General features: G+C 35.9%; 1 protein-coding gene and 1 pseudogene across 1 annotated transcript in view; both read left to right on the forward strand.

The window, feature by feature from the left end:
* Positions 1–14,280, forward strand: part of LOC126014385 (cadherin-related family member 3-like) — a 101,198-nt gene that overhangs the window by 35,230 nt on the left and 51,688 nt on the right. The gene's annotated exons all lie outside the window — the stretch shown is intronic.
* LOC126014812 (uncharacterized) lies at positions 4,290–4,429 on the forward strand (annotated as a pseudogene).

Here is a 14,280-nt window from a genome sequence, read left to right on the forward strand (position 1 = left end):
TTATGTTTCCAGAAGACCCATTCCGTTGCAAATTGCCATCAGACAGACCTCTGGAACTAGAGGTCATGGTTGTTGTGCAGGTCATAGCTCAATCCCTAGACTAGGCCCTTTTTTATTGGTCCCAGGATACATAAAGTCAGTCATGGTTCTATCAGCTAGTCATCTGTAAATCGTGATCTTGGCATTTTGGACAGACCAAAGGGTGACAAGTCTTCTGATTTTGTCATATTGTTAGCTGGTGAGGTTGGATAACCTGCTCTTAGGTCAAGTTGTTCCCAGTTTCTTCGTTGTCAGGATATCATATTAGAGCTGACACTTGTTGGTGTCCCGAGCAGTATTAAGGATGTCCCGAATGGGATTTGTTTCTTGTGGATGTTGTGAAGAACTGTGTCATTTCTATGTCTGTGATCCAGAGTTCAAGGGCTGGTCGGTTGGTGTCTAATACACCTGGGGTCTAAGTTGGGTCCACGTGAGTCTATTTTCAAGGTGGAAGATGCCCCTGTATTGTAAACAAGTATGAGTTCTTATCCCCTAGTTAAATAAGAGCTTCTTTTTTTATACTTAAGATTTCCCCTTTTTTTAGTGGTGTCTTTGCAGGGAGAAATGGTGCTAACATTATATTGCCAGTTGCATTTGAGGGTGGAAAGAGAAGAAAACAGAATAGGTCACACACCCAAAAAAATATAAAAATAGAAATAAAAATATATGCATTTCTTCATTTCTGTCGTCATGTATTGCATTTGAAAAATGTATCTTCTCTCATATTGCATTCTCTCACATCATAATACAATTAAAGTTTTAAAATATTAGTACATCTGGGGCCGGCGGAGAGGCGCCTAGAGGTATCTGCCTTGCCAGCGCTAGCCTTGGATGGACCTTGGTTTGATCCCCTCGGCATCCCCATATGGTACCCCAAGCCAGGAAGCGACTTTCTGAGCGCATAGCAGGAGTAACCCCTGAGCGTTAACGGGTGTGGCCCAAAACCAAAAAAAAAAAAAAAAAATCTTGAAAATGAGAGGTTGATAATATTGTCTTAAGTTTTGATGGAACATGGAATGATGGTGGCTTTATTAAACTGTCATGTTTTCAGTGAGTGGATTTATAAATAAGAATATATTTTTAACTAATATGGCATAATTGCTTTCCAAATTGAATGAAAATTTGAATTTCTAATTTATTAATTTAGTGACAATGATACTGTCTCCTTGTCCAGGAAAAGTTGATTTTTAGAAAATAATTCTTTAAATAATAGTGTGACTATTAGTATCTAAGGTACTGTCCACATGGTTTTTTTTTAAGGTATTGAACACATTTGAGTAATTACACATGGGAACACTGATGTCATGCCTCCCACACACATTTGTCTCATCTTCCTCCCAAAGGCACAATGCCACATTCAGGATGGATTCAGAAAGGTCACAGCTTCCTCTGAAACATGCAATTAAGCTACCTAATCATGCATATTGTTCCAATCAACATGTTCAGATTTTATAGTATTGAAGTTCAGTGCTGAGCAACTCTTGAGTACACAGGAATCAGACATCATATCTCAATTGCTTTCTTGGTGTTCTTGCTCACCCACCATGTTGACATTTTAGGGTAGAAAACACATTACAGTCCATTAGGGTTTAGTTGGGAGTCTAACAATGCAATAACAATGACTTAGTAGCCAATTAATGCAAGTAATTCATTTCAAATGAAGGACTCGCAAATGCTTGCTCATACAGATTAAATGTTTTTGACTCTGGGCCCCTATACTTTTTCTTTGAACAGAATTGGCTCCTGGACCATATTTGGAAGGCTCATGCTATGTTCTTTGCACATTTTACCAGACCGGAATGACATTTCATTGTTGACATAAGTTGTGGAGACTTTTAGATACACTCCTACACACATCCTCTTACACAGTAGGTCAGACCAGATGTGTTATTCAGCTACTCATGACCGGGTAACAACTTTTGTTTATTAGAGCCTTAATATTGATTCAGAGAAAAACTGTGGTTCTGATCTTGGAATGAAAATTGTCACTTCTTTTAAGTCCAGGTTGATGGTAATAATAATGATATAAAATAACTACCAAGTGGCAAGTTTATACTTAAATCATTGACATTTTGTGCAAATTCTTGAAATAGATTCCATTAACTATTATTGTAATTTTATTTATATATGAAGTACATTGAATTAATAAGATGAGGTAATTTGACTAAAGAATAAGTAGAGGAACTGAGATTCAGACAGAAGGGTATTTGTATTTATAGTCTAAAGATTTTCTACCATAGCAATAAAGTCAAACCACTGTATATTTTCAGAGCCCAAATTCCACCAAAATATTCCTTGAGAAAAGAAAGATTTTGTGCTTTAACGATTCTGAAAATGTGGGACCAGAAAGATAGATTATAGGGAAGATGCTTGCCTTACCTTGCATGGTTAACCTCAGCATCCATATGGTCCTCTGAGCCCTACCAGGAGTGATTTCTGTGAGCAGAGCCAGATCTAACCTCTGAGGGACTGATAATTTATTGTTTCATTTTAAATAAATATTCTAGATATTTACATCTACTTACCTCTGATTTCATAATGCACAATATATTAAATGCTCTGAACAGTTCTGAAAAGTAGTTTGTTTTTTTGTTTCTTTGTTTTGTGGCCACACTAAGTAATACTCAAGGGTTAATCTTGCTCTGCACTCAGAACTTCAGGCAGTGCTCAGATGACCACATGGGATCTCAGAATCAAACACAAATTAGTCTCCTTCAAGGCAAGTGTCCTACCCACTGTACTCTCCAGCTCAAAAGTAGTTAATGTCTTCCTGCTGATTAGTGATATGGAGCATTTTTTTCATGTGCCTTTTAGCCATTTGTATTTCTTTTTTATCAAAGTGTCTGTTCATTTCTTCTCTCCATTTTTGATGGTGTTTAGAGGCTTTTTTCGTGTAAAGTTCTATCAGTGCCTTGAATATTTTGGATATTAACCCCTTATCTGATGAGTATTGGGTGAATAGTTTCTCCCACTCAATGGGTGGCTCTTGTATTCTGGGCACTATTTCCTTTGAGGTGCAGAAGCTTCTCAGCTTAATATAATCCCATCTTTTATTTCTGCTTTCACTTGTTTGGAGAGTACTCTTTTCTCTCTTTTTTTTTTTTTTGGTTTTTGGGCCACACCCGGTGACGCTCAGGATTACTCCTGGCTATGCGCTCAGAAGTCGCTCCTGGCTTGGGGGACCATATGGGACGCCGGGGGATCGAACCGCGGTCCCGTCTCCTAGGCTAGCGCAGGTAAGGCAGGCACCTTACCTCCAGCGCCACCGCCCGGCCCCGTACTCTTTTCCTCTTTAAAGAAATCTTTAGTCTCAATGCCATGGAGTGTTTGACCTACATATTGTTCCACATCACTAATCACTAAAAAATGCTCCACATCACTAATCATCAGGGAGATGCAAATCAAAACAACTATGAAGTACCATCTCATGCAACAGAGATTGGCACACATCAGAAAGAATGAGAACAAGCAGTACTGGCGGGGATGTGGAGAGAAAGGAACTTTTATTCACTGCTGGTGGGAATGCCGTCTGGTCCAACCTTTGTGGAAAGTGATTATGGAGATTTCTCCCAAAGCTGGAAGTTGAGTTCCCCTTACGATCCAACTATACCACTCCTTGGGATATATCCTAGGAACACAAAAATACAATACAAAAATCTCTTTCTCACACCCTATATTCATTGCAGCATTGTTTACAATAGCCAAGACTCTGGGAAACAGCCTAAACGCCCCTCAATAGATGAATGGTTAAAGAAACTATGGTACATATACACAATGGAATAATTATGCAGCTGTCAAGAGAGATGAAGTCATGAAATTTTTCCTTATACATGGATGTACATGGAATCTATTATGCTGAGTGAAATAAGTCAGAGGGAGAGAGATAAACACAGAATGGTCTCACTCATCTATGGTTTTTGAGGAAAAAATGAAAAACATTTGTGTAATGATTTCTCAGAGACAAAATAGAGGAGGACAGGAGGGTCCCAGGCTCCTGACATGAAGCTCACCACAGGGATCATTTAGTGCAGTTCACAGAAATAATTACACTGAGAACTATCAGAACAAAATGTGACTGAATGAGGGAAGTAGAAAAGCCTGTCTAGAGTACAGTCTGGTGTGGAGTGGAGAGGAAGGACACTTGGGATATTGGTCATGGGAATGTTCCACTGGTGAAGGATTATATATATACATATATATGTATATGTATGTTAAATAATAAAAAACAAGAAAAGAAAAGAAAAGAATAAGGCCTCCCAATTCTTACCACAGGCTGTGTTCTTTACACTGACTGTAATAGAAAGAGGAGGTACAGTAAATGCACCCCATATTACATACACCTCAACCCAGGCCCTTTGCCTGGTCTTTATTGTGGGTTGGGGACAAAAAAAGTAGTTTAACTAGTAGTTTATTTATTTTTTTATTTTGGGTTTTTTCAGCCACACCCATTTGATGCTCAGGGGTTACTCCTGGCTAAGTGCTCAGAAATTGCCCCTGGCTTGGGGGGGACCATATGGGACGCTGGGGGATTGAACCACCACGGTCCTTCCTTGGCTAGCACTTACAAGCAGACACCTTACCTCTAGCGTCACCTCACTGGCCGCAGTTTAATTTTTAAATAATAACTAATAATACATTTTTGAAAATGTAATTTAGTAAAATTATGTTGTGCTTATTAATATTCCAAAAAGTCTGAAAATTTAGCTGGTATCTTCCTAATATTGACATAATGTGACAGTGTGGGGTTGTTATAATGATGAAAGATGAAGGCTCAGGTAGGACCTGACCCATAGTAATAAATACAATGAAAATATATTTTCACCTATACCCAGACCCTCTAAGTCCTAAGACTGCCTTTGTATTATATCCTTTACTATTGTTTAAATATGTCTGGTATTCTTTTTAGGTGTTATTCTGAGATATCGTTAAAAAAATGACCCTTTATACTCGACAAAAAGAAAATTAATTACTTTTTGAGATACACCAGGGCAAACCAGCTCTCCAAAATAGGTGACTCCAGAGGGTCATAATAATAATAGCAAGCGTCCTAATAGTATAATCAAATAGCAGAAACTATTAGAACCATAAAATTTATATAGGCTTCGGTGGTAAAATTGATGCATAGCTAAAATTAGTGTAAGAAAACTCTAGTCTGGAAGAGAGGATATTCCACATTTTCTTGAGTTTTTTGCTCCTGGGAACCTCCATTAGATTTTCATAATGAAGAAATCTCTGAGAAAAGGGAACATGAATAGTATGAAATACATTCAGAAATTTCATAACAAAAGTTTATTATCTAGGGCAAAAAATAAAATCCTAATTTTTTTCTCATCTAGGACACACACACACACACACCCCTCGGGAAATCAATCTCTTTCTCTTTCTTTCTTTCTTTCTTTCTTTCTTTCTTTTCTTTCTTTTCTTCTTTCTTTCTTTCTTTCTTTCTTTCTTTCTTTTCTTTCTTTCTTCTTTCTTTCTTTCTTTCTTTCTTTCTTTCTTTCTTTCTTTCTTTCTTTCTTTCTTTCTTTCTTTCTTTCTTTTTCTTTCTTTCTTTCTTCTTTCTTTCTTTCTTTCTTTCTCTTTCTTTCTTTCTTTCTTTTCTTCCTTCCTTCCTTCCTTCCTTCCTTCCTTCTTCCCCTTCTTCCTCCTTTCCTTCCTCTCTTTCTTCCTCCCTTCCTTCCTCCCTTCCTTCCTTCCTTCCTTCCTTCCTTCCTTCCTTCCTTCCTTCCTTCCTTCCTTCCTTCCTTCCTTCCTTCCTTCCTTTCTTTCTTTCTTTCTTTCTTCTTTTTCTTTTGACAATGATGTATTAGAAGATTATAACATATTGATCAGTGAAATGAGTAAAATATTCACTGTAGAAAAAATTGGAACTACCCGTTTATGAGATCTACACTACAGTAATGATAAAAGTGACAAAAGCTACACTTAGTTAAAAAATGTAGGGGTCAGTTAGGATGGATAGTACTTTTTGAACCCCCGGCATCCCATATGGTCCTTGAGCTTGACACAAGCTATTTCTGAGTGCAGAGCCAGAAATGACCCCCCGAGTGCTGCTGTTGTAACTCAAAACCTAAAATAACAAACAAAAAATGGCACAAAAAACCACTAACAATGTAGGGGGTAAAAAAAATGTAGGGGGTCAGAAAGTTAGATACACAATGAGTAGGAAAGTTGCCCTTTCCTATAGTTGATATGGTTTCAATTTTATTTGATTCCCACCCCACCCTCAGCTCACCAGATGTGATTTCTCAGTGCTGAGCCAGAGGCAAGTTCTAAGCACTGCTGATGTTGCACAAAAAACAAAACATAAAAATATGTTGGAAAAATCTAATACAATCACTATTTTTTGTCCTTTTTTTGGTTTTGTTGCTATACCGGTAATGCTCAGAGGGTTACCTCCTGGCTATACACTCAGACATGGCTCCTGGCTTGGGGGGGCATATGGGACGCCCGGGTTCGAACCGTGGTCTGTCCTAGGTCAGCCGCGTGCAAGGCAAATACCCTACTGCTGTGTTATCACTCCAGCCTCAATCATTTACTTTTTTTAATAAGTAAAATTGCTTTGACAAAAAAAGGGGAAAACAATAGATTCATATAAAGTGTTGTATTAAAACAAAGGGAGAGGAAAATATAAAATAACTTCAATACAAAATTTTAAATCTGATCAATTTTATTCATTAATTTAAATGTATGGTTTCAGAGGGATATTCAGGGCAGAACAAAAGACTTGATAATATTTTGACTACAAAAATCTATTTTAAATGCAAATAACTAATGGACTATAAATAGACCTGGAAATAGATATATCATGTTAACACTGATCCAGAAAAGCTGTTGTTAGACAAAAATAGGAGAGCAGAGAAAAGAAAAATATATACTGGGGAGCAGGCAGCAGGAACTATCCATAAAGAATGAGCCAGCAATGTTTAGGGTCCTAACCATGAGATTAATTAAAAATAATTGCAGAGAGAATACCTATCTCCTCTCTTATTCCTTAGCAATGAGATTCTTTGGTGCCTAAAGCTCTTCCCCAAAATGGTCTTTCTGATGCTTGGCCTGACTCTAGATTCCAATTCTCTGTAACACATTCTATACATATTTTCACACCCTGAACATGACAACCTCAAATGACTTAGGGTTCACTGAACCACTGAATAGTTATTCTACCAAAAGTCAGTTTTAATAATTTAAATATTCCATAGTCTGTATTTAGAAGTTACTTTCTTGAGCCAGCAAACTTTAGACTCTTCTAAACAAGAAATGAGGCAAGATTTTTATTTTGTTAGAAGTTAAGTTTTGTCTTTTTCAAAATTCAATTTTATTATGGTATAGTTAAACAATGTACATCATTTTATATACACACAAATATATTATGAAAAAAACAACCCCATCTGTTTAGCACATCTTCACCTCACATATCTTACCCTTTCCTTTTTATTTTAGTGAAAGTAGCTATTTTCCAGAAAAACCTAAGCCATACCCCACAGTGCTATCAAGTATAATTATCATGCTTTGCATCTGATCCTTTGAATTTTAAATTTCCATAGCTGTAAGTTTATACTCTTTTACCTAATGTTTATTTCTCTCCACCCTCTTCCTAATTCTGGGGTAGTGTTTTCTTTCTTTTAGTTTGTCTTATAATAAGGTTTCCATATATAAAATATATTATATATTAAATATATACAGTATTTGTCTTTTAGTATAATGCATTTAAGATCCATTCTTGTTATTACTAGTGGCTGCATTTGCTACGTTTGTTTGATTTTTGGGCCACACCTGGCAGGATCAGGGGCCATATGAGATGTGGGATCAAATCTGGATTGGCCATGTGCAAGGCAACCACTACCCATTGTGGCATCACTATGGCCCAGGATTTTCTACTTTGTCTGACTTAAAAATAGTCAATTGAGGGGGCCGGGCGGGTGGCGCTAAAGGTAAGGTGCCTGCCCTTGCCTGCGCTAACCTTGGACGGACCGCGGTCGATCCCCCAGTGTCCCATATGGGTCCCCCAAGCCAGGAGCAACTTCTTGAGCACATAGCAGGAGTAACCCCTGAGCGTTACTGGGTGTGGCCCAAAAACAAAAAAAAAAAAAAATAGTCAATTGAATTCATATTCACATTTTTTTTATTTTGGTTTTTGGGTCACACCCGGCAGTGCTCATGGGTTACTCCTGGCTCTATGCTCAGAAATCACTTCCTGGCAGGCTCAGGGGACCATATGAGATGCCGGGATTCAAACCACCAATCTTCTGCATGAAAAAGAAAAAGCCTACCTCCATGCTATCTCCCCGGCCCCATTCACATCTTCTTTATCTCCTTATTGCCAATAAACTCAGAAATTGTTTCCTTATTTTGATTTTTATGGAATAATACTACAATGATCACAAGTACAGATATTTCTTTGAGGTTTATAATTTACATCATTTTGGGTTATAGGTACTATAGAAGTAGGTATTCCTGAATTATGTGGTAGTTCTAGTATTAATTTTTTTTGAGAAAAATGTAGGTTGATTTCCATACCATATGCATCAATTTATATTCCCCACCAACAGTGCAAAAAAAGCTTCCTTTCCCCTAATCACTTATATGATGATAGTCATTCTAATAAATATATAAAGTGATATCTCCACTGTAATGTCTTTCCTTCTTAAGGTGTTAATAAAACATTATCTAAAAGTTATTATTTAAAAGGAGTATTTATAGAAATGGTAAATTATCATCTTGTGGAAATAAACCCTGGATTTTTGAAACCAAATCAGATTGATTGATTTTTTTCCATAGAAACTTAATCAATATTCCAAGGCTTCATAATATGTTATTGAGGATAGTCATAAACTAATTAAAAATAATGTAGCATAGAAAGAAACCAGAAAAATGTCAACTTTCAAGGAAAAGGGCAATCAATAGAGAGTATTAATGAGATAACACAAAGCTACTATAAGGAACTTTTTGTTTTCTTTTTATTTTGTTTTTGGGCCATAGCCCGCAATAGTTCAAGAAATTACTCCTAGCTCTGTGCTCAGAAATTGCTCCTGGCAGGCTCAGGGGATCAAACCCAGGTACATCTTGGCTCGACCCTGTGCAAGGCAAACACCCTATCACTGTGCCATCGCTCTGGTCCCATACAAGTATCTTTTAAAAAATGTAAGTGCTTGTTTATTTCTCCCAGGTTTTAAGGAAAAGCAGCATAGCAAGACAGTGAAGAGAATAAGTGTAGACTAGTAGGTAGGAATGATGAAATTAGGATAAGATTTGAATATTTTCATGAACTAGGGTTTATTAGTTCTTTATGAAGGATAAATTTTTTTTTTTTTTTTGTTTTTTTTTGGGCCACACCCGGTGACGCTCAGGGGTTACTCCTGGCTATGCCGCTCAGATAAAGTCGCTCCTGGCTTGGGGGACCATATGGGACGCCCGGGGGATCGAACCGCGGTCCGTCTCCTAGGCTAGCGCAGGTAAGGCAGGCACCTTACCTCGAGCGCCACCGCCCGCCGCCCCGAAGGTAAAATATTTTATTCCACATCATCCTTAAGTCAGTGAATAAAAGTCTTAAATAATAATTATTTTATAATCAATTATTCAATTAATAAGTGCATATTTAATTTTAGACAGTGATGGATTATGGGAGTTATCAGATAAATCAACATTTTTAGTAATTTATTAAATATTTAAAAAACCCAATGAAAATAAATTTAGAAAATTTTACAGTATATTTTGAAGAGAAAAATGATATACCATTTAAAAACACATACAAATCTATTTTGATGCTTTCAGTTTTCGTCCTTCTTTGAGAAAATAAGTTCAATAAATCAATACAGGCCACAGATTATGTGGAAATAAACAATATTTTTTATTCAGTTATATATATTGAGTGAAATCTATGATCAGAATTTTACAATGAAAGTGATAGTTAGAAATTCTAAGGGGCATAATTAGTGATGCAATCATCAAAAGACTCAACAATTATACTGCAAGAAAAGCTTATAATTATAGATCTGAGGATTTTTAATTATACACTCCTATTTTATAACTCAGCTGTAAAACAAACATTAAAGGGGAGAGAAAGATGAGTGTATTGAGTTGGAAATTTGAATATGTAAATTTTTCTTTGTAATTTGGGATGTCAATTTTGATCTCAATAGCTTGTTTTTTTAGTATAAACTACTTTAGGGGATAAAGCCATGTTATCTTTTTAAATAGCATCGACATTCCTGTTTTTAAAGTTTCATATATGGGATAGAAATTATGTCATATAGGTAAAATGTAGCTAATTGTTCTAAGTATTATTGTGTCACTTATGTATATGTTTTGCAAGATATAATCGATAAGTAAGGGTCTATTTCTTCCTCTTGAAAGTCAAATTCCTATGGTTGCAGCTAAGAGAAAAACTTAATCTGAACGAAATTTGAGGCTTCAATAATTGAGAAGACTCGTCATCTCACTCAACTATAATAGGCCGTAGGACCTTTAATTTTTTCTGCCTGCCACTTGTTAACAATTAATTGTAGAATTATTCCTATTGTCTTAGCATAGTTTAGCATTTCTTGAATCATCTTTCCTAAGTGGTCAGAGCAACTTCATAGTTTCTGATTGGTTTATGTGTCAACCCTTAACCAATCATTGTGTTAAAGCAAATCATAATATATTGATTGACTTAAGCCTAGGCCACATAGGATTTGCAGAACTGTAGGTGGGAAGGAGAGTGTTCTGGAAAACTACAAAGTTTGTGAGTGAGGAAGGATGATTTAGTTTAGATTTGCTATTATAAATACCTTAATTGGATGCTATAGTCTATAAAAAATGCTACTTACTGTAATAAATCTGTCCTTATTAATTCAGTCCTGTAAAAATTGGTCAAGTCTAAATTTAACTTGTCAAAAATTCAAATATAAAGCTTGCTTATATAACTTTATAAAAAGGATGCAAACTTTGTCAACAGAATTAGGGGCAGGAGTCATAGCACAGGGGCTTAGGTGTTTACCTTGCACCCGGCCAACCCAAGAGGGTACCTGGATTTGATTTCTTGGTATCCCCATATAATCCCCTGAGCCAGCCTGCCAGGAGCGATTTCCAGCACAGAGCCAGGAGTAACTCCTGAGTGCCTCCAGGTGTTGCTCCCTAAACAAGCAAACAAACACAACTGCAAACAGAATTTAAAATCCTGTTTATAATTTGATTAGTTCAAAATGTTTTTCTCCTTTTGTCCCATGTTGATCGGTATTAAAACTTTCCCTGTCCTTGAAAATTTTTTATAGAAGTAGAAGTTGTTTCATGGAGTCGGAATGATAAGCTTGCCTTATAAACTGCAAATCTGATTTGTTTCTTGTCACTACTTAATGGTTTCCTGAATTCTGCCAGGAGTGGGGCGCTGAGCACAGGGCTAGGAATAGCTTCTGAGCAACATTGGATGTAATCCTATACCACTCCTCTCTCCAAAAGGAGTAGAAATTGTTCAAAAAAATTAGGTAGTTAGAGTGAGTTGCTGATTTGCAAAATTATTACTTCTTGTTTTTTATAACACTAATCTTGTATTGTCATTATCAAAAAAAGGCTTTATCACAAAACAATAAGCTCCATAAAACCAAAGTTTTTCTGTCTTTTTTTGAAAAAGTAATATGGTATCTAGGAAGTGCATAATAAATTGAAATTAAATTCGATGAAAGATCATAAAATAGTACATTTTCAGAGAAGATAAGTTAAAATGTTTTGATATTGCATATAATTTCCCAAAGCTTATTTCAAAATAGTTAGAACTGTTTTGAAACCTTAATTTATCCTTTGAATAAATAGTTCTTGAGGAGCTGAAGCAATAGTAAAAAAGGGAAGGTGCTTATTTTGCACAAGGCTGACCCAGATTTAGTACCTTGCATCCCATATAGTACTTCCAATATCCTGTCTTCCTGGGACTGATCTTTGAGTGTAGAGCCAGGAGTAATCCCTGAGTACCTTTGGGTTTGGGGGGGCCCTCCTCAAATTACAAACAAAAAGAGAAAAGATGAGTGAATGACTTTTTGAAGTGCCATATTTTCATTACTGTCCTAGATAACAAAGAAAACATATGAATTAGATACAGATAAACCATGTGCATTTCTTAAAGTCTGGTGAGAAAAAAATTATATCAATCCCACGTATGAATAAACAACATCATATCAACTAGTAAGTGGTGTGGGAATTATTAAATTAAGGACAAGGAGAGTAAAGTGTATGAGAAGCATGAGAAGTGAATGACAGTGTATGTTAATTTTGATTTTATATGTCCATAATGCCTTTCCAAGGATTCCCTCAGAGAACTGAAATGAAGTGAGGGAGGAACTCATGCATGCATCTTTGGATAGCATGGGTATATCATCAAAGATAGATTCTGAACACTGGAACATAGGTGCAAACGTCCTTAGATTTAGGATATTTAAAATCGCAAAGAAATCAATGTGACTTAAAGAAGTGAAAGAAGAGGGTTAGAAAGATAATGTTGCCAATGTAGCTATCAACCACATTACATAGGTTTTATTTTAATGTATGTGGGGAAGCCAATGATTGGAGCAAGGACCTCACAGGTGCAATATTAAGTTCTACTAGTGAGTCCCTACTTAGTTTCTTTTATACATTGTTAAAAACTAACTATAGACTTATTTTGATTAATGTTGAGATTTTATTGGAAATTTGGGTAGGGAATTAAGCAATATTATTTACATTTATTGGTGAATTGTAATATCCAGTGGTGCACACGGGGCTGTTCCTAGCTGTGTGCTCTGGGGGACCAAAATAAAGTGCTTGAAATTCCAAACAGGGGTCGAATAGATGAAAAGTAAGTACCTTAATACTTATTCAATCTCTCTGGCTTTCATGTTAGTTTACAATTTCAAAAGATCATTTTGGTTTAGTGTGGAAAAAGAACTTATTATAAAAAGGCTAAACTGAAAGGAGCAACAACACTTAGAACAAAATTTTTCAAAGAGGATAGATACTGTAATGGGGATAGTAGAGGAAATATCCTCAGGTACAACAGGGACTTCTTCCTGTTTGTTCAATTAAAAAATTAGATTTCCAGGGGGTGGTGAGTAAACTTTTTTTTTTTTACTGAAAGGGGGGGGGTAACAGGCCAAGTAATTTTGTGAAGCTCTGATTTGAGGAATAACTAATATAATTCAGATGAAAAAGAACATATATATGTATATATATATATATATAGATATATACTAATATGTCTAGGGTTTTTGCCTTAAGGCAGCTTGCTGAAGATAAGTGGAGTTGAGAAGGAAAATAATGGTTTGGGATGGAACTCGATGAGATTGAAAACCCAAGAGCAGGTATGCTAGATTAAAATATTTTAAACAGACCAGACATGAAGGTCAGAGTATCAATTTTGTTGTAGCTACTGGACATTGTACTTATAACTTGGGATGAAATGAGTATTGCAGAGAGAAGGTATGGATACAAAAGAAAAATGACAAAAATTCAAAAACGCTTGATGGAGTCCCAATGATTTGGAAGTTAATAAAGGAAGAAGATTGAGAAACATGAGATAGAAAAGTGTAAAGTAAAAGAAAAATCAGGAGATTTAAGAATCTCCCAGAAGACATTATCTCAAGAGGGGGTTAGATCAAATGCTGTTTTTAGCTGTGAAGATAGATAAGAACTGAAAGACTGATCACTGATGAGGCAGTTTGTTAACGGATACAGAAGTCAGATATGTAGCCTGACACAGAACTGTTCACAGTGTCTTAATCAACAGAGATCTTTGGTGAGTTTGCTAGTGAAAGTAGCTTACTGAAACTGTGGAATAAAAGGTTTGGAGACATTTCAAGAATGGAGTCCTGAGGCAAGTAGTAGAGTAACAAGAAAGGACAAATTCCAAAGAATTTTTTCTAAATGCAGAGCAAAAAAATTGTTTGAAGGTGTAGAATTAAAAAAAGTTTTTTATTTGAAAGATGAGAAATCATATCATATATTTATGTACATGTAGATAGAAGAAAATAAATGTCGGACATAGTAGCAATACTTGAGTAGTCTGCGGGTCATAGCGATGGGTAGATAGGTGAAGAGCTTGACAATTAAAGGTATTCGGAATAGTGAGGAATGTGGAATATGAAAGTATTATATAATTTAGAAGAAATATTAGTAGAAATACTAGTTTTTATTTCTATTTTTATTTTATTATCACTTCATAGTTGTTATTGAAATATTGGGGCCAAGTATTTTATTGTTCTAGGAAAAATGGTGGTGAATGGCTGAAGTGGTAGC

Source organism: Suncus etruscus, chromosome 7, assembly GCF_024139225.1.
Source record: "Suncus etruscus isolate mSunEtr1 chromosome 7, mSunEtr1.pri.cur, whole genome shotgun sequence".
Taxonomy (NCBI): Eukaryota; Metazoa; Chordata; class Mammalia; order Eulipotyphla; family Soricidae; genus Suncus; species Suncus etruscus.